The 20885-nt window shown below is 57.6% G+C and overlaps 1 long non-coding RNA gene across 2 annotated transcripts; it reads right to left on the minus strand.

Moving 5' to 3' along the window:
* Positions 1–2030: 2030 nt before the first annotated feature.
* Positions 2031–20790, minus strand: LOC105104245 (uncharacterized). 2 transcript variants are annotated; one of them, XR_010377725.1, is made up of 5 exons: positions 20176–20771; positions 19472–19691; positions 14296–14516; positions 6309–6662; positions 2031–2672 (listed from the first exon to the last, which is right to left on the minus strand). It is a non-coding gene; the product is annotated as an uncharacterized LOC105104245 (long non-coding RNA). The 2 variants fall into 2 exon arrangements; XR_004142757.2 differs by lacking the exons at positions 2031–2672; positions 6309–6662; positions 14296–14516 and having other exon boundaries at positions 18457–19691; positions 20176–20790.
* Between the last annotated feature and the right edge of the window lie 95 nt (positions 20791–20885).

The following is a 20885-nucleotide window of genomic DNA, read 5'->3' on the forward strand; positions in this document are numbered from 1 at the left end:
AGGCCGCCCTCTCCAGGCAGCAGGATTCCTGCAGAAGCTAAGCACGCCCCCCTCCATCTCCACCCTGTGGAACCAGGCCAGGGGTGCGGGTCAGTCTGTGCTCCTGGAGGGTCCAGGGGACAAAGACGGGGTCGGGGCAGCAAAACTGGCTCTATGTCCATCCCCCGGAGGCTGCCACAGGGTGGACACTGACGGGGTCAAGTGTGTTCAGGCTGCTGGCCGTGGGTGCTGACAAGACTTGGCGCGGGGTGTCCTGGGATGCTTGCGGGGGTGGGGGTTGCAGCACCACTGAGGCCGGCAGGCAAAGTGCGTGCAGTGGACGTGGTTGGTGCCCACCCAGACTCTCTTAGAGATTCCCCCCCCCCTTTTTTTTACATTTAAAAAAATTGTGAGAAAATACATGTAACATAAAATTTACCGTTTTAAACATCACGAAGCGCACAGTTCAGGGGCATGAAGCATATTTACATTGTTGGGCAACCATCCCCACCATCCATCTCCAAAACGTTTCATCTTCCCGAACTGAAACTCCGGCCCCCAGAAACCACGGCCCCTCCCCCTCCCCAGAGCCTGGGGGGCCCTCCATCCTACTTTCTGTCTCTGAGTTGTGCCTTAGATCCCTGCATTTTTCTCGGAGGCCTGCCCTTAGGTTACTGCAGCTGCTGTGCCTGTGGGCAGAGCCAGGTCCCTGGAAGGTCCCCTTCCCACTACTTCTCGGGCAGCTTGAATCAAGGGCCAGCCTGTGCGGGTCCGGGGGCTCTCCCTGGGGGTGCAGCCGAGGCAGCCTTTAGCCGGCAGCCTGGCCCTGCCTTGTTTTCTCCCAGTGACTGGTCAGTGAACCAAGGGGTGGCTGAGTGTACACAGGTCTGGGACTGCGGCTGAACCCCACCAGGTGACCTCCAGCAGCCCCCACCTCGCTCTGGGCCTCATCTGGGGAAGGGACGTTGGTCTGTTGGTCTTGACACTACACCTCAGGGCCTTGGAAGAGTCGTCCCTCTCACCAGGTGGGACCTGCTCCCTTCCTGGGCTGGGGGAAGGCCCTCCAGGCCTCGGGGTGAGGTGGCTGGGGTCAGGCCTCTGCAGCCACACCTGCCCCGTGATGTGACGTTTGCGCCCCGTGCCTCTTCCCTGCCGACCAGGCCCCGGGGCGGGCGATGTGGGGGTCCTCCCCGTCCCTGTCGGAGTGGGAGCCGGCCACACCTGCTGGGAGTTGGACTGACCTCAGGGCTTCCTTTACTCCCGGATGGTCCTCCTTCTCGCCTCCACCTGACAGACGGGACCCTGAGGCCCAGAGATGTGGGGTGACCTGCAGGCAAATCAGCGAAGCAAGACCTGTGCAGTCCTGGCCCGGGCACCGCACGCCCAGCGAGGAGCCAGAGCCTCAGGCCCCAGGGTGGAGCCGAGGTGGAATTTCAGGCATGAGGCAGCAGCTGGAAGGCATTTTTAGTTGAGAGGGGAGAAGGAGGAGAAGGAGAGGGAGGGGAGGAGGGGAGGAGACGCCATGTGGTCCCCAAAGCTGGTCGGGCCCCTCTACCTGCCCCAGCCCTGTCATCAGCACCCCTGGGACCCCTTCTTGCTTCAGTGCAGCCTCCCCCTCCCCCTCCCCTGCCGGCTCCTCGGCGGGAGGCCTGTCTCCCAGGCTGAGGAAGGCCTTTGAATTCCCCGGTTTCAGATCTGGGAGGCTGTTTTAAGCCGCAGGATTCTGGACCTTTAATGAGCACGTTCAGGTCCCGGTTCTGCTCCTCTGGGTGGGGGGGAGTTGGGAGGAGGCCACGCAGACCTAGGCCTGGGCAGCCTAGCAAGGGGCTCCCCTGCATCCCTCGTCTCAGAGCTGACCAGCCCCTGGGCCTGGCGGGGATTGGAGGGGACCAGGTGGGTATCTGATGAGAGTTGCTGAGCCCTACGTGGACACAGCCTCCCGGAGCCTGCATGTAGGAGGTGCTCAATGTATGTCCGTCTCCTCCCTGGCTCATGCCACCCTCTTAAATCCTCACTGCCCCCCAGTGCCCCATAAGCTCTCAGACAGGAAGTTGGGGAGGTGAGACGGAAGAAAGACAGAACCAGCGAAGTTGTTAAAAGCACACGTTTAATTCAATGTCATCTGCTGCAGCCCCAGTGACAGGGGGGTGGGGGACCGCCTGCAGGGGGACTGAGAAGGAAGTTAGGGCAGTGCCAGGCCCTGTCACCCCACTCCCCTGAATCACCACCTTTCAGCCACATTTCCTGTTCCAGATCATCACCTCTGAGAGGCGGTATCTTCAGCCCCATTTTGCAGATGAGGAAACCAGGTCCATGGGGAGCAGAGGCAGGGCTGGTTTCCAGCACAGGCCCAGGGCTCCCTCTGCAGACCTGGCTGGCCTGTGCAGGGACAGCTTGCAGACTGTGGCCGACTGAATGGTCCAAAGGCAGCCACAGCAATTCCTCAGGCCAGGGGCTGAGCCGTGACCGGATGGAGGGAGACAGGCGTGAAATCCACCTGCTCTAACCCGCAACTGGCATAAGCGCAGCCACGTGATCCACTTCCGGCCAATGGGACGCGAGGCAAAGCTGAGCAGGGGCGAGGGGAAGCGTTCCTGCCCTCGAGAATAGGGGGAGAAGCGGCAGGAGTAGTTTTGCTCCTCCCTCCTTGTCTTGGACACCGTAGTCTTAGCTCAGGTTCCCCAGAGGCAGACCTGAGACAAGGATTTGAATTAAGTAGGGAAATGAGGCAGCAAGGGGAAGGGCCAATAAAAGGAGTGTTAGTGAGCACCGTGGGCACCCGGCGCTCAAGCCGCCTGGGAGACGGCGAAGAGCACACACCTCCAAGCTCTGCCACCCAAGGATGAGGGAGCTGGGACACTGACCCGCTAACTCCCATCGGTCAGGGTGGAGGGCTGCCCCTGGAGGGTGTTAATCCCCACCCAGTCAAGCCCTAGGTGCTGAGAAGGCCCTCAGAGGGGCTGGTGCTGGCTGATGGAAGTTCAGCTGGGCCAAAGTACACCAAAAAGGTAAGGATAAGGGGATGGGGGAATTGAATGTCTGGAGCTTCAGCAACCAACTTGTGATCGCGAAGCAATGGCCAAGAGAATGGCGTAAAAGCCTGAGGTAACTGAGCTGCTGAGCTAACTTGTTATGTGAGAACGTCAGTGCCTTTTTTGTGTAAGTGATTGTTAGTCAAGTTTTCTGTTTCTTGTAGCTGAAAGCATCCCAAGGGATAACGGGCAGCTCAGAGGGCAGAGGCCTGCCCGGGTGGTTCTCTTGCCCCAGGTCTCACACAACCTTCTCACTCTCTGGGAGCCCTTAGAGGAGTTCCTCTTGTTGCCCCATTATGGTCACCCCACAGGGTGTGGGGGCGTGGAGGAGCCTTCCAGGTAAGGACAAGCTTCTTTGGCCTCTGTGGTACCTTCCTTTTCCTTAACCAGCTGCCTATATCTGCTCAGAATGGCCATGACCTCCGTGGGGTTACCCCTGTGAGGCCCCTGCCACAGGCCCCAAATGCCTGTCCTCACACACACCCTGTTTTGACACAGGCTCAGGCCACATCCCGAGAACCACTCCTCCCTGGCGGAACCCAGCCCCCAGCTTGGGGCTAGCTTGTCTGGGTGACGATCAGGGTGACATTCACAGTATTTACAGCTGGCAGAAGCCAGTCAGAGGAGACAGAGCCTGGGTGAGTGTCCCAGGGGCCCCTGTTGGGCCAGGTGTCCATCCTTCTGCTATCAGGAAGTTTGGGGGTCCCAGGAAGGGCCAAGGTGGTGGCAGGTTGAGGGGGCTCGGGCCAGCGGCTCTCCACAACCTGGCTCAGGAATATTGTAAAAACTGAATCATTGGTTTGCTTGGATCCCACGGGCTGCCTGTGGTCACGGGCAGAGGCTGGGGGTCATCTGGTGCAGGAGCGAGTGTGGTCTTTCCTGCATGGGGCAGCCGCACCCACCTGTGTGCCTGGGAGCTCTGCCCCCGCCGGGTACCGGGTGGCACCTGGGAGGCAGAGAGGAATATGGCCATCACTACCTCAAGAGAGCCACAGTTGGGCAGGGGACCAGGCTGGGAGGGGGCAGCAAGGGGCTGGGGGAGGCCAGAGGAGGTGCCCACAGAGGCGGAGAAGCCTAAACTCAGAACCATCTGGAGAATATTTTTGTGGGTTGAATTATGTTCCCCCTCAAAAGATAAGTCGCAGTCCTCACCCCTGCCCTGTTACCAGTGAACATGACCTTATTTGGGAAGAGGGTCTCTGCAGAGATAATCAAGTTAAGATGAGGTCATGGGTGGGCCCTAATTCAATGTGCCTGGTGTCCTTATAAGAAGAGGAAGAGGCAGAAACCTGGGGTGAGAGAGGCTGAGATTGGAGTCACGCAACTGTCAGCCCAGGAGCACCAAGGGGCACCCGCCGCCCCCACAAGCAGGGGCTGGCGGGGCAGAGAGGCAAGGATGGACCCCCCGCAGGTTTCCGAGGGAGCAGGCCCTGCTGACACCTTGATCTCTGACTCCTGCCTCCAGACTGTGAGAGAGGGCGTCTCAGTCGTTTGAAGCTGCCCAGTGTGTAGGAATAAGTCGTGGCAGCCCCTGGGAGCGGACCCAGATGTGGAGGTGGGGTTGGGCGCGGGGGCGCTGCTCTGGAATGACGTCCACGGGCTTCTCGGGGAAGCAGGTGGGTGGGCGTGCGCAATGTGTGTGCATGTGGGTCTCTGCTGTGCTCTGGGGAGGCTCAGGTTTTCCGCGTGATGTTTAAATACTGACATCAAAGCAGCCCGAGAAGAGGCAGGGCTGCCTTGCAGACAAAATAAAGGACTGCTGGCTGCTATTTTAAGCCAGGGCCCCTGGCCAGCCTGTCTTGGCCCCTCCACCCTGCGTCTGAGATTCTGTGGGGTTGGGCAGGTGTCGGTGTGGCAGTGGTGGGCTGTAGCCAGCCTGGGGTGGCTACTTCCCCACGCTTGCCTGGCTCCCGCTGTGGATAGGGTAGGGGGGCCTCTCCCGGGAGCAGCAGCTGCTGTGGCCCATGAGACCTCCCGACCCCCACCTGACAACAGTGTCAGCCTCTCCAGGATGTTGGCTGGTCAGACTGGTGTGGATTCGTCCAGTTAGGGGGTGGGTGAAAGGTGCTTGGCCTGCCTGGCCACCCTCCACCCCATTTCAAGCATCATCCCTCACTGGGCCTGGCGGCCACGCTGGTTACGATCACTGCGCCACAAACTGGTACAAAACGTAACTCTCGGCACCATCTGTATTTAGCTCAGGATTTCACAGGAAATCAGGGAGGTGCTCAGCTGGGCAGTTCCCGGCCTGGGGTCTCTCGGGCAGTAACAGTCGGATGACCCGGGCGCTGCAGGCATCTGAGAGTTCGGTGGGCCTGGATCCAGGAAGGCCTGCTGGCAGTAGGCAGGGCGCTCAGCTGAGGCCGTGGCCTCTCCATGCGGCCAGTGCTTCCTTGCAACATGGTGGCCCCAGGCTCCTGGGACGCCTCACCCAGTGACTGACCTGCCCCTGGTGCAAGGACAGCCAGGCAGAAGCGGTGTGGCCTCTGGTGACCCAGCCTCGGACAGCATATGCAACACTTGCGCCCTGCTCGATTGGTCAAAGCAGTCGTGGGCCTGCACTGGCTCACAGGGAGGGGCCTCAGATTCCACCTTTGGATGTGGGATGCTTGAAAACTGTCAGTAGCCACAGAGAACCCCTGCAATGTGTTGACGGCCATCCGTACTGGCCCCCATTCTTTGGTGGGCTGGGTCCCTGCCTCCCTTCTCAGCCAGACTCCAAGCTCCTCCAGGGAGACAGACTGGCGGATGAGGCTCGAGGAGCCGGGAAGAGTGGGTCCAGGGAGGCTGATCCAGCTGGAATCGTGCTATACCAGTTTCCTGTGGCTGCCCAAATTATCACAAAGTGCGTGGCTCAAAACAGATGTTTATTCTCTCACAACTGCAGAGGCCAGAAATCCTGACAGTCAAGAAATTGAACAGAGTGCTCTCTCTGAAGCCTCAGGGGGGAGGGGGACACCCATTCCCGGCCTCTTTCCCAGCTTCCGGTGGCTGGAGCTCCTGATCCTGTAGCTGCGTGGCCCAGCATCCTTCTCCGTGTGTGTCTGTGTCCAAGTCTCCCAGTTCTGATATGAACAAGAGCCCCTGGATGGGGACCCCCCTAAAAACCCAGTGTGACCTCATCTGAGCTACATTTGAATTGTAATCACCTTCATGACATCCACAAAGACCCTATTGCCCAAATAGGGACAATTCTGAGGTTCCGCAGATGTGAATTTGGGGGAGATGCTCATTAACCCAGGAGGTTGCTGAGGTGCCCACGGCCCTCTACCCTGTGGTCCCCGTGGGGTGACTGACCTGCTCCCCAACTGTAGGTGTCTCAGGAGCCTCACCTCAGCAGCCACAGATGTTTTCTTCTGCCCAGTCACTTCCCTCGAGAATCGCCCGGTTCCTGGCTCTTCAGTCTGGGCCAAGAGAGGTAAGTCTGAGCAGCAGGTGAGACGATGATCAGGCGAAGCCTGGCCAAGCCTCGGGACCTTTGCCCGGGCTGGGTCCTCCGCCCGGGAGCCCTTTTTCTGCAGCCACCAGCTAATGTCAGTCAGACCTTGGTGCAGGGGCTGTTGCAGGCTGAGCTGTGTCCTCCAAAAATGCAGATCTGTTGAAATCCTCACCTGCAGCACCTCAGAATATGACTATACCTGGAGATGTGACCTTTAGAGGGGTAATTAAGGTAAAATGAGGACATTAGGGTGGACCCTAATCCAATAGGATGATGTCCTTATAAGAAGAGCTTAGGGAAATGGGGGTGGAGGGGTAAACTGGGAGCTCAGGATTTGCAGGTACTAACTACTGTATATAAAACAGATAAACAGCAACTACCTGCTACAGAGCACCGGGAGCTATATTCAATAGCTTATAGTAACCTACGATGAAAAAGAATATGGAAAGAAATGTATATGCGTATGGGGGGAGGGTATAGCTCAACCGGTAGCACGCGTGCTTAGCATGCACGAGGTCCTGGGTTCAACCCCCAGTGCCTCCTCTAAAAATAAATAAATAAACCTAACTACTCACCCCCCAAAAAATATATGTATGACTGAAACACAAGATTGTAAACCAACTATACTTCAGTAAAAAAAAAAAAAAAAAAAAAAAAAGGAGATTAGGACCCAGACACACACAGAGGGAGGACCACATGAGGACACAGGGAGAGGACGGCCGTCTGTGAGCCAAAGAGGGAGGCCTCAGAAGGAACCAACCCTGCCGACACCTGGACTGTTGGCCTCCAGCCTGTGAGAAGGAAATTTCTGTTGGTTAAGCTGCTCACTGTGTGGTATCCAAGGGAAAGATCAGGACGGGGCCCCGGTGCCCCCTGACTCTGTATGCTCCTGCTGGAAGCTTTTACACAAGTGCGTACGGTGTCGTCGTTGAAACTGAACAGAGTGTAAGACACTCCGTTCTGCGTCCCCCTCCTCTGGGATGCTGTCCTTGTCGGCAGCACCCCAGGTCGTGTTTGGGGCTTTCCCCGCAGACCCCGCAGGCCCTGCAGACCGGCTGCCCTTCTCTGTATCATGGCCACAGACTCTGCGCCTCAGGTCTCCCTCCCCCACAGGTGAGGAGCTCCAGCAGCCCTAGGGCCAGGCAAATGGTCCAAGATTATCTGGTTTGGTTTTGTTTTTATTTTTTGGAGGGGAGAAAATTAGGTTGGTTGGTTTGTTTGATGGCAGTACTGAGGATTGAATCCAGGACCTCCTGCATGCTAAGCACACACTCTACCATTGAGCTGTACCCTCCCTCTAAAGCTTATCTGTTGAGTGACAGATAGAGGTCGGAGATGGGAGGCACTGGGAGTGGCCTGGTGTCCTAGTTCCTAGCGAGAGAGCTGGCCCTTGAGCCTCACCATCCCCATATCCAAACATGCAAGAGCTGGGTGCTGGGTGTTGGAGCTCATGGAGGACCAGACAGGCCTGGGCAAGGGCCTGGAGCTCCGGCACATCTCCTTAAACCCGGAGGTGGAGTCCCAGGTCCTACTGGCTGTCCTAGGAAGCACTTGGTGTTGACAAGGCTGGGGAACAGGGTGCTGGGCAGCAGGTAGAGGCCATCGATGCTGATGCAGGGGCTCTGACCTGCTCTGGATGGGCCCCAGGCATGGAGGGGAGCGCCATCTCTACCTGTCCCCTCATCCCTGCCCTGGGGGCACTGGCCGGCTCCATCAGGGAGCTGTGAGCCCTGGAGAGCAGTCCTGGGGGTGCGGCCTGAACTTCCCGCATTGGTGCAGGTGTGGCAACAGAGCTGCTCGGAGGAGGAGTGCCTGGGACTCACGGGGAGGGAGGGACAGGAGAAGAGAAGGTGCTAGAGGAGGCAGGTGAGAGGGACTCAGCTTTAGGGGGCACCTACTGAATTTATACTGCCACGACGCAGCTGACCCCAGCCCTAGTGCCGTAAACACCATTTCATTCCGCCCATGGATTCCCTGGGCTGAGGATCTGGGACGGGCCCAGTGGAGATGGCCTGTTTCTGGTCCATGATAACTGGGGTCTCAGCTGAGAAGACTCAGAGGACGGGGCTATGCGAGTCATCAGGAGGCATCTGTCTGGTGGCTGGTGATGGCAGTGGGCGGGGGCCACGCCTGGAGCCATCGGCTCGAATGCCTCCTCGTGGTCTCCCTGTGTGGCCTGGGCTTCCTCACAACGTGGTGGCCACAGGGTGTGGGATGTCTTACATGGAGTCCGTGTAAGAACTTAGGGCACCATAGGCAGTGTACCAATGAACAAGGCAGCAGCTGCCATTGAAGTTACTCATTGTTACTTCTGCCACAATCTGTTGGGTACAAGCAAGTCACAAACCCAGATTCAAGAGGAGGGGGCACAGACCTTGTGTCTTGACTGGAGACATGGCAAGATTCTAGAAGACCATGGAGGAAGGAAGCTGTTTTTTGATGCTGACAGGAGCATCATTCTGATCTTTGCCTTCATCTCTCCCTTCTCCTTTGGTGTGTGTTTGTGTCCAAATGTCTCAGTTTTGTACGAATGCCAGTCTTACTGGATTAGGGGCTCAGAGAGTCTTCTGGCTGGACTCATCTGAACTATTTACATCTGCAATGAACCTACTTACAAATAAGATTGCATTCTCAGGTCCTGGGGGTTAGGTCTTCCACTTAGGAAATTTTGAGGACACAACTCAGCCCATCACACAAGGCTCGGTCGTCAGAAAAGGTCTGTTCTCAGAGATGCTTGCTTTTGGAACCTGGAGCCACTCTGGGAGAATGCCTGACACCGCCACGTGGCCCACCACATGGACAGGCCACGTAGGGGTTCCCCCACAGCTCTGGCGGAGGTCCCAGCTGGTGGCCAGCACCCACCAGCAGACATGTGAGCAAAGGAGACCCCCCCTGGTATCCCACCCCCAGCCCCCAGCCCTAGCAACTTGTGGGACCATGACCCACTGAGGTCCCTGCTGCCTCCAGCGAGACTTGGCTTCCAGAGCATTCCGAGCCTCCGTCACTTGATGCTCAGGGGCAGCCTCCGACGGATGTGAGTTGAGTTGACACATAATTTGCACCTTATGTACGAAGAAGATGCGGTTGTTGTCAGAAGAGAACCGAAACCAGCCATGAATAATTCCTATGCTTTCAACACAACACCAATAAAATGAAAGTTTGAATAAATACCACTCAACCCATCCAGGCATGAAGGGGAAAAGAGATGCCTAAAATCATCTGAGCTGGGTTCCTGGAGGCCGAGGAGGGTAGGGCCCTGTTCCCCAAGGATGAGCCCCAGCTCAGGGGGTAGGAGGTCAGCAGGGCCACAATGGGCAGCCCACAGCTACTGTCGCCTGTGCTGACCCAGGGTGCCCAGTCGCCTGGGATGGGAGGCCTTGACTGGCTCTCTCCCCTCCACCAGGCCCAGCATGCTACCTGTGAGCCAGGAGATCCTGCTGGGGGCCCTCTAGACTTTAGCATAGGCTGTTCTTTCAGCCTGGAATGCCTGTCTCTGCCTTCCCTGCCTGGCAAACTTCTATTCATCCCTGAAAACCCTACCAAAATGATATTTCATTCATTCATTGAATGGACATTCACAGAGATCTACTGGGCTGGGTATAGGGGAGGAGAGTGATAATAAAGCAAAGGGCTTCTGGTAGGGGCTGTATTATGGACTGAATGTCTGTGGGCCCTCAAATATGTTGAGATCCTAACCCCCAAAGGTGATGCTGTTAGGTGGTGGGATCCTTTGGGAGGTGATTAAATCATGACAGCGGCACCCTCATGAATGGGATGAGTGCCCTTGTAAGAGAGACCTTACTCCAGCCACACCATCTCCACCCCCAAGAAGCCAACAGGGGCTCAGAAAGGGCCCTGTGGTCAGGGAACATGGGCCAAGGGGATTTAGGTCACCCCCAGCACTGCCCTTACACCCCAAGACCTAAGTCTCCCCTTCTGCATCGCAGCTGCCTGGAAGACCCCAGTCCTTCTTCGAGTTATGTCCTGGCCCTGGAATGAAGCAAAGGGCCAAGGACCCAAGGTCAGGGTCGTGGGTTGAATTGTGAGCCCTACAAAGATATACTGAAGTCCTGACCTCTGAGACCTCAGTATGTGGCCTTATTGAGAAAGAGGATCATTGCAGATGTAATTAGTTAGGACGCGATCACACTGGAGTCAGATGGGCCTTTAATCCAACATGACTGCTGTCCTTATAAGAGGACACAGAGACAGACCCACACGGGGAAGAGAATGCTATGTGCAGACACAGACACAGAAGGGAGATGTGAGATGATGGAGGCAGAGAACGGGTCGATGCAACTTCCAGCCCAGGAATGCCAAGAATGCTGGCAGCCACCAGGAGCAGGGAGAGAGGCCTGGAGCAGTTTCTCCATCACAGACCCCTGGAAGGAACCAACCCTGCTGACACCTTGATTTTGAACTTCTGGCCTCCAAAACTGAGAGAATCAATTTCTGTTGTCCACAGCCACCCAGTTGTGGCCATTGTCATGGTGGCCCCAGGAAAGCAACTGAGTAGGCTTCAGTCCTGTCCTGGTCCAGAAGTGCTGTGGCAGTGGGCTGGGTACAGGGCTGACCATGGCCCACACAGTGCCAGTTGGGAATCCATCCTTTCCTAAGCACCTGCTTAGTACCCAGCCCTCACTGGTAGAGTGAGTGAGGTGGTGGGCACCCCTTGGCTACCTGAGGGCCTGCTAGTGTTCAGAACAACAAGCATCTCTCTCGGGACCATCTGTGCACTTGATTTAGGCACACACACCCTCACCTAATCCCAGGAAAGGAGGTTATGTTCAGCTCCACTTTACAGACGGGTAAACTGAGGCTCAGAGAGGGAAAATGGCTTGTAAACGTCACATACCAAGTAAATGGCAGAACCAGTATGTGAACCCAGGCTGGCTGGCTCCACAGTCCCCTCCTGCTCCCTCCCACGGTCATTCAGGCTGTATCACCCCAGCAAGGGCAGCCTGGCCAGGGATGGGCAGAACTGAGGTCGAACTCCAGCCTGGAAAGGCTGGCATTTCATCTCCTTTCCTGATCTTGCCTTGGCAGTCTTGGTGTCATTTCATGTGTCTGGTTAGAGACATACGGTCCCACCTCCCCTGGGAGGAATGTCAAGGTCACAATGTAGAAGGGACACATTGCATGACCATCCTCAGAGAATACGTGTCATGACAGCCACTCGGCCTTACGCCACACAGCATGGCATTTGATCATCTGGAGTTGGAATTGTAACCTGGTGTGCTGGTTTGGGCAGGATGCTGAGAGACACAGGGCGAGAACATGAGAGAAGGAGAAAGAGAAGGAGGGGGAGAGGAGGGTGGGGAAGCAGCTGGAGAAGCCACCAGCTTTGTGGCCAGTACAAGCCCTGTGATGAAGTTCTGCCTCTTGGGCAAGGCCGCGTGATGAATCTCACCCATTAGTCGTTCCTCAGGTCTGATTAGATCTTGCCCTTGGAGAAGAGTGTGATGGGTAAAGAGTTTATTGGCAGTATGTTTCCATCCAGCATTATTTCTTTGACTACCTTCTCTCCTGATAAACCTTTGGGGAATTGCCTCTTTCTTGCTGCAAATGTGAGGCTGGTCATATCCTATAACACGGAGGAAACTGATGTTTGTAGGAGAGAATGGGGCCAGTGGAAAGGGAACTAAAATTGAGAGGGAGGAGGGTGGTATATGTCCTTGATCTAGCCATACCTGAAGGTGCTATACTTCTGAGCTTCCTACTTGTGGGACTTAGTATTTCTTTTATTTAATACAGTTGCATACCAGCCACTTAAAACATCTCTTTCCAGGTTTAGACTATGGTCCAGCCCCTTCCACTGCTCCCAGGCCTTCTCCTTGGCTCACTACACTTAAGAGTTCTCTGTGAACCAACTGTCCCTCTCACCGGACTGTAAGCTCTGTGAGGACAGGACTCTGGTCCAATGTATTTACCACTTTATCATTAGGGCCTAGCACAGAGCCTGTATTTGTTAAACAAACACAAGTGGATAAATGCAAGGAAGGAGAAATGCTCTGGCAGTAAAAATCCTCTGTGCAATGATGGCCTCACAGGGGGGTGGACAACTTGGGAAATCTAAGTGGCTTGGGATGCTGAGTTGCCACATGGCAATCAGCTGCCCTGGGGGGTTGCGCAGGCTCAGAGCAATGTGTCGGGGAGGATGGATTTTTGTCTTGTGTTAAGCTACTGAGATGTTGGGGATTTTTGTCACTGCCGCATAACCTAGCTCATTCTGACTGATACACAAGTTTCCCATGAACAACAGCAGATCTGAGCCCTTGAGGATTACCGGCTGGGCTGTGCTGAGTCCTCCCCTCTAGATGCTGTCCCGCTTCTGCTTCTCTGTGTTTCCCACCCTTAAATTTGGGGTGGTGTATTAGTTTGCTCAGGCTGCTGTAACAAAGGGTCACAGATTGGGTGGTTTAAACAACAGAAATTTATTATCACTCGGTTCTGAAGGTTGGTAGCCCAAGATCAAGGTGCTGGCCATGGTGGTTCCTTCTGTGGGCTGTTCCAGGCCTCTGCCTGTGTCCTGTTTTTATAAGAACACCAGTCATACAGGACTAGGGGCCCACCTGACTCCACTGTGGCCTCATCTTCACTAATTACAGGTACAATGACCCTATTTCCAAATAATGTCACACTTGGAGGTACTGGGGGTCAGGATGTGAACATATGAATTTTGGGGGTATTCAGCACACAACAGATGGCCTCCTGGAGAAAAGCCCACAGGGCCTGGGCCAGGTGAGCAGGGCTGGACAGGGGAGAGTGGGGGAGAACCCACATATTTCCAGCAGGAGACGAGTAAGTAGGTCTTACTAGTATGGGCAGCTCTAGAAGGTTCTTAAGAGACTCCCTGTGGCCACAAAGTACGTGCGTGCACGTGAGCCTGTGTTGTGTGTGTTGGGGGGCTCCTCTTCAGGGTGGAGACAGACCGAGACACGCAGTGAAAGCGGAGGGGTGGGGGGTGCCGTCGGGTTTGATCTGTGGGGGTTTGTGTTTGACTTTATGCTGACTCTGGAAAGGGACTGACATGGGGGTAGGGGCGAGAAAGGAGAGGGAAGCTTTCAAAGCTGTAGCCATGGGAAATGTTTTTATTTTCTGCTTGAAAGAAAATGCCAAAGAAGGATTAAAAAAAAGAAAAAGGGTGGGAGGGAGGTGAAGCGAGTGGGAGGCTCCTGTGTGAGTGTGTGAGTGTGCTGTGTGTGGGTGTGTGTGAGATGTGAGAGAGACAGAGAGACAGAGAGAGAGACATTCTGGGAGACTGTAGGGGAGGGAGGATCCCAGGAGACCTGGGAAGAAGGGTTGGAGCCAGCTATCCCCTCCCTCGGGAGATGCCACCACGGGCCGCAGAGCAGCAGCTGGGCGCGGGGAAGGCGGGGAGCTGGGCAGAAACGTCTGGCTGGCTTGTGCCACCTAGGCCGGGTGACCTTAGGAAGTCACCCCCTCTTTTGGCGAGTGTGTCTATAACAGGGGCACAGATGTGTGGGACAGAATGCGTGTGCAAGGAGCAGAAATAACACCTAGAGGAACGCCCAGAGACTGGGGCGTGTGTCAGACACCAGCAGACCCAGAGGAGATGTAAGTAAGATTCTCGGTCCTGAGCGGGAGCGCTGGCCCTCCTGAGCCCTGACCGCAGCCGCCTTCCAGCTGGGAACGCGGGCTGGGCTTCCCGCCAGCTTGACCTCACCCTGCCCCCACCAGGCCCAGGCCAAAGGGACTCCTGTTAACCTCTGACCTCTGCTGCCTCCCCTACAGGCCGGAGAGGGGTCCCAGGAGAAGGCAGGGAGGACTAACGGGGAAGGGCGACTGTGGGCAGCAGGGTGGTGAGAGCCTTCGGGTGCTTACCTTTTTCCTGAACTAGTCTTGGTCAGGCTGGCAGCTCCCTGGGGCGCTGGGGCTCCACATTTACATCTGTATCCCCAGTGCCCTGCCTGGCTTAGCTGAGGGTGCCTGCTGCCACTTCTTAGCTGTGTGAGTACGTTGCTTCTCTTCTCTGTGCCTCTGGTTTCTCGTCTGTTAAATGGGCCTGATGCAGCATGGTTCCCAAGCCAGAGGGCTGTCAAAGCCTGCACGAAGCAGGGGTTTGCATCAAAAGGAATTTTCAGACTGAAACACAGGAAGTTGGGAAGTTTCTGCGGTGGGAGGGGGTGGCACTGGCTGGATTTGCAGGGGCCACTCGGGTCAGGGCAGCAGCAGGCAGGGACTGGGGCACCTTGGGGGCCTGGCTGCCAGTGGAATTTGCTCCAGAACTCTCAGCATGCACAGGCCTGCCAGGAAGGGGTTCAGAGGCCCAAACAAAGCTGGGAACTCGCAGCAGCAGGAGAGGGGGGCCCCAGGAGATGGGGGGGCCCTCTCCTGGGGCACTGACTCCCCACCTAGGTGCAGCGCCCCTCCCCCAGCCGGCACACCCCTCCCCAAACCCACGTGCTGCCAAGCCTTCCATTAGTCACCCTGGCACTGACATACATAAATCCCATTAGTCACACCCGCACAAACTCGCTGGCAGAACACACCCAGGCACACCCAGACAAAGAAGGCCCCCAAAGAGGCCTTGTTTGTCCCTCGTGCCTCTTCTCCAGGGCCTAGAATAGTGCAGGCACCCGAGGCTCTCCGTGAACACGCGGTCAGCTTCCCTCAGAGCAACCGACTCCCACAGTAACACCCCCCACCGCTGGGCACTGCCAGTCCCCCAGATAATCACGGCAGCCCCATCCCCTCTGGGCACACAAGGACTGCAACAAACGCCCACAAATGGCCTTGGACCAAGCCCTCTTTGCTTCCCTCTGGAGGAGGGCACGGCTGGCACTGTGTCCCCCTCCCCACGCCTGTCCTCTGAAGGGTCGAGCAGGAAATCCATTCCCCAAGGTCAGCAAAGCTCCTCAGCAGGCGGCCCCGAGTGCTGATTTATTGGCGGTTTATTTGGAGAAACACTATCGCTCTTGGATGGGGGCGGGGCGGGGGGATGCTCGCGGTGGACTTTAACCTTGGGCTGAAACCGCAGCGCTTTGTTTTCGGAGGCGCTTCCTGGGGCGCCGCGGGGCTGGGGCCCAGGGGGGAGGCACGGCCGGAATGTGGCTCAGCCACCTCACCGCTCCTGGGCTGGGCTGCGGCCGCCGCCGCCAGAGCCAGAGCTCCGATTCTCCTAGTCCGGGCTAGAAGGCCTCGGTCCCTTCAAGTGTGCTTCTAGAAATTCTAGGAAGGAGCCGAAGCTCACTGGGTGACAGTATTTCCAAGCGAGGTTTCCAAACCCTCCGCCTCCGGCGTCTGCCACGGCACAGTTTGCAGTTGTGTTACTGGCACAGTGACGCTCTCGGGAGGCACCCAGGAAGGGTGAATGCCTCCCCTTCCGTGGTTGTCCCCACCCGAAGTCCCGAGCAAGGTGGGGTTGTCCCGAGGGGGTTGTCTCTGGTCGCACGCACCGCCTGCTTGGCTGATGCGGGCCACCAGCACCAAGGCTTGTTCCCGGCCTCTCTGGCAAAAACGCAAACAATGCTGGTGACATTAGGCGTTATTGTTGCAAATACACCCTCTCTGGGGCTGCTCCCCCTCCTACCCACTGCGCCTCATGCTCCGGGTAGAAAGACTGCTGCCAGTACCAACCAATTCCTGCTTTCCTGACGGTCTGCCTCCTTGTGCCAGAGCGGGCGGCCGAGGAGGGCGCCAAATGGGCTCAGACAGCGAAAAGCCCGGGGTACCCCCGGCAAGAAGATGGGCTGGTATGGGGTGGGGAACCAGAGGAGCCCCCGCCACGACACTGCTTGGTCCTCGGACGCTCAAAAAAAAGTTCTCCTCTCTGCGTGGTGCACCCGCAGAGGGCTCCAAGGGCAGAACCATAGAGCAAGATTAAAGCCGGGTCTGCGGAGAGGGGTGGCAGTCTGAGTCCTAAGAAGCCACTCTGATCCTGACCCTGGTGCCCTCGATGGTGGAGCCGGAGTTGGGGTGTAAGCGGGTGGACACGGGCCCATTCCAGCCGCACCTAGTCTCCCTATCAGTAAGTGCCCTGCCTGGGCACCCCTACCCCAGTTATCCCGAGGCACAGGACGTGTCTGGGTCCAGTGGCCACGGGGATGGAAGATGGTGGCAACGAGTGGAATGGTCAAGGCCGTTCCTCCTCTCTCTGGAGAACTAGGAAGCGCCTGGCTTGACTCCCTGCGGTCTTGGGCCCCCAGGCCCTGACAAGGAGAGCATAGGGCAAGGCATTGGGTGCTGTCCAGGACGTGGGGTAGACTGGGAGTACCCGCGAGAGAGAGAATGGGGAAGGAGGACCCTGCCCCGAGATTTATGGCCGCAGCCAGCCCTCTGCGCATGGAGTGTCTCCGTCCCCTTAAAGCCAAACAGTGGAGTGGAAGACCAGAGCCGGCCGAGGGAAGAGGCCAGGGCCGGAGGCGGAGCCGAGGGCTGCGGGAATCTAACAAGGCCGGTCCTGGAGCTTGGGTTCAGGCTCTGCCCGCTGTGCGCCCTGGTCCCTGCGGCTTTTGGGGCTCTGGCACCGCGTCCTTGGTCTTCCTGGCGGGTCTGGACGGATCTTGGCTGGGCTGGCCGAACCTCAGCTGGGCACCGAGTCCTGACTAGGCCAGCCGCAGCAAGGGGATGGCTAGCTTGGCTTTCCCGGGCGGGGCCTCTCCGGGTTTTAGCGGCACCCAGGCCAGAAGGTCCCTGGTTGCAGGACCTGGAACTGGAAACTGGAGCTTTAAAGACTGGGCCATGGTTTCCCGAGCGGGATGCAGAGGCCGGCCAATACCTGGGGACAGGCTGCTGGAGTGCGGGGACTTTGGTCCCCACCAGGAAAAGCGGCTCTGGGCGGCCGGTGGAGGTAGCTTGGGCGTCCTTGCCTAGGAAAGGATGCCGGTTTCTTTTCTGGGGAAGGAGTAGGGGAGAACGTGTGCAAGTCACCAGCAACACCAGGGTTCTGGGAAGTGCGGGGTTTAGTGCTGAATAGGGCAGGACTGACCGAGGCGCAGGAGCTGAGCCCGCGCAACAAAGGTGCAGCCGGGGAGAGCTGAGCCCAAGGTTGGCCTGTCCTTGGTTTTAAAACAAAGGGGAAGAATTTTGTCAGTCGGGCCGCGTCCACTGGAGGAGCTGGAGGCCTGGGAACACTCTAAAGATCTCGGCTTCGGCCGCCCAGGATGGCCGCGGACTACAGCTCTGGTTGGGCAGGTTCTCCGGGAACTGAGGTTGGGGGTTGCGAGGAGGTTCCCCCCTTCCGCCGATTTTCCGTCCAGCCAGTACAAAATACACACACATACACACTGCGTCAACACACTCTTTTTGGCCACGGATCCTGCCGAGTAAACACAAGTATGTAGAGGGAGGGGGTCAGAAGATGGCGGCCGGAGCCGGTAGGACTGCGGGCTGCACGCTGTTACCCGCACTAAGCGGGGCGCCCAGGCCTGGTTTTAACATTTGTGTGGCTTCCAGAGCGGAGAGGGTGCTTCCCCAGACCCCGAAGCCCGGCCAGGGGTGCCCTAAAGGCCCCCGATGAACGGTGGGGGTCTTAGAAGGAGCTTGGGCTGCGCCCACCACTTGGCTTGGGATCCGTCCCCCGCCCCAAGATGGCTCCCGGCCGCTGTTTACCCAGCGAGTGCGGGGCACCGGGCGCGGGCCGGGAGGGAGCAAAGATCAGGGCGCGCTGGGGTCGGGCGGCTCCTCGGCGTGGCCCCCTCGCGCCCTCACACACGCTGCAGCTCGGAGAACCGGTGCAGGCAAGGTCTGTCCTGCGAGTCCCGCTCCGCAGCAGGGAACCAGGAGCCGCCGCCGCCGTCACCACCTCCGTGTTCCCAGACCCTACACCCTGGCGAAGCTCTGGCGGGAGGGCCCCGCAGCGACTCGCGCGGATTCGAGTGTGTGCAGGAAGGGCAGCCCAAGGGGGCTGCGGCCCACAAAGGCCCGGGATATGGGTGGGGGAGGGGACCTCGCCTGCCCCGAACCTCGGCCCTAATGAAATGCAGGCTTGGTTCGCCACGCCGACCAGGCGCACACTTGGAAAATGCAAACGCCATTGGCAAATCCAGGGCAAACAGGCAGAATTTTTATTAGCAACTAAATGATTTATGGCACAGATACCCCGCCGTCACAATTACGGCGTCTTGGAGCATCCAGGGGTGAAAACATTAAACATTTATAAAAATAGGCTTTTGTTTTTTTTCCACCCCGCAAGCCTTTTGTATTCCCCACCCCAACTCGCTAGCTCTCTCCCTCTATTTTTTCTTGAGATGTATTAAAGAAAAACATTCCAGATACCCCGCGGGGATAATGGAGTGGGGGGACCAGGGTCCGGGGTCTGAATGTTGAGCGTTGGGGGCTTGGGCGTGGGAGGGTTTACTAGGAACCCACAAAAGCCTCTGCATAAGACTTGAGAACGCTCGGCGCCCACCCGGGCTGTGCCCTGACGCACGGCCCCTTCCCTTGCCTTGGTCTGCAGCAGCCCCTTGCAGCTCAATTGCATTTATTTCTCTTCTGCAGTCACCCCCTCCTCCCCCAAGGCACAGAGACACAATACCTCCTTTCTCTAACCCCCCTCTCCTCTCCGTCTTTGCTCCTGGCCGTCCCGGGGCTGCACTGGGAGCCTCCCGCCGCCCCGGCAGCCACTGAGACCAGCGCGCCCTGCACCGCCGCTCCTTCCCCTCGGCTCCGGCTATTTTCGTTCCTTTCTTTCCTTCTCACCCCTCCCTCCCCCACGCGGAGCTCCAGCTTCCTAAAGAGGGCAGCCTAGAAACCAGCGCAGGAGGCTCCAGGAAGGGCAACTTGAAACTGCCCTCAAGAGGCTGAACTTTTTTCCTCAAATTTATACTGGAATTAAATTGGACACCCCCAGTTCGCTCTCGAAGCTTACCCCCCTTCTTTTTCTAAAAGTGGAGAAAAGAAAATAGAACGAATGGGCGCTAACTAGCTCATTTCCCCCCTCCAGAAAAGTTGCCTTAAAAATGGATTAAAAAAAATAGAACGAGCGATGCAAAAACGCTGAGTCCGCAGCTCGGGGCGAAAGAGCGGGCTTCTCTTGTTTTAATTAAAATCTAATCACCGCGGTTGCTCTCCGAGGCAGGATCGGCAAGGATTTCTGTCCCTCCAAGCTTCCTTTTGAGGGTACGTAATGCCTAGCCGGGCACGGGTCCTTGCCGGGCTGCGGAGAGCGTGTGCCGGCCCCCAGGACTGCCCTTCCGACCGCGTCCGCACTCTTCGCGCTCACAGCCAAGTAGGTTGCTGCGGGCAGCTCCCGGCGACTCAACCCAGAAAGGATTTTGCTGAAAGCGCAAAATAAAAGTACAAAGTCTGGGGGTTTGGGGCTCCCCTCCCCCTCTGGCCACTGCAGCCAGCCAAGCACTTTTTGGGCTTGGCTGCTGCTTCCTCTGAGCTCAACAGATTTTTTTTTTCCCGGTCTCGCCCTCCCTGGAGGGGGCGCGGCGGATGGAAGGCGAGAGGCCCCCAGCCAAGAGGTTTTTAATATTACACTTTAATAGGTTTCAGAAGGCCCCGTGGAGAAATGCTAATAGGCTGAAATGTCAGAATCGAGAGGGAGTCAGTTCGCGCTCAGCCGATCTAATCCTTTTTCCTGCTCTGATTTTTTTTTGGGGGTAGAGAAAGGGAGGGGAGCGCCCACGCGAAGAGAGCCTTTGGGGAGGGGCGCGGAGTGCAAAGCGCCGCAGCCCCGGCCGGGGCGGGCGGGGTGAGGGGCGCACCCTGGCCCGCGTTTCTATAGGAACCCCTTTTAGAAGATTAGAGACTCACCCGCTGCCCGCCGCCGAGGCCTCTCCAAAATATTAATCAGTAACCATCTGACACCGCGTTTCAGGGAGGAACCCGCAGACCAGGGCTAGGAAAACGGCCTTCTCGCCTGCCCGTCCCACCCAACCGCGCTGCTGGGGGAGAGGGAATGAATCGCTGCTTTGTTTTAAGGCGGGGGGGTGGGGAGGAGGGAAAAAGCAGCCCTTGTCTGTTTTGGCGTCTCCACCGCGCGTTCTAGAAGGCGCGCCCCACGGGAGGTGGGGGGCCTGGGGCCCGGGCACGGGGTGCAGCCCGCCAGGCCCCAAGCCCTTCCCGGCTCGCTTGGCTTGTCACCTCCTCCTGCGAGCAGGAAGCTGACAGGCGGCCCATTAAACCGCGCCTTGCAAAGCCCTGGATTGCGGCGACAACCATCTTCCTCTATTTTGATCACTCAGCCCAGACGCTGGGGGGTGGGGGAAGGAAAAAGGGAGGAGGAGGAAGGGGGGGTCCGAACTGGTGGAGGGGGAGGGCTGCCTAGAAACGGCCGGGAAAAATTCTCACCACCAGTTTTGATCATTCAGCCCCGCGGAGGGGAGCCTGGAAACTGCTGGAGCCCCTTGGTCCGTAATTGGTTTTATAGGAATGGCTGAGGGCCAAGGTGTTTACATGCACTTGATTGGCGGCGCGCTTGGCCAATGGTTGGCGGCCGAGGGCCGGCCTGGGGGGAGGCGGGC

This window comes from Camelus dromedarius, chromosome 24 (assembly GCF_036321535.1).
Source record: "Camelus dromedarius isolate mCamDro1 chromosome 24, mCamDro1.pat, whole genome shotgun sequence".
NCBI lineage: Eukaryota > Metazoa > Chordata > Mammalia > Artiodactyla > Camelidae > Camelus > Camelus dromedarius.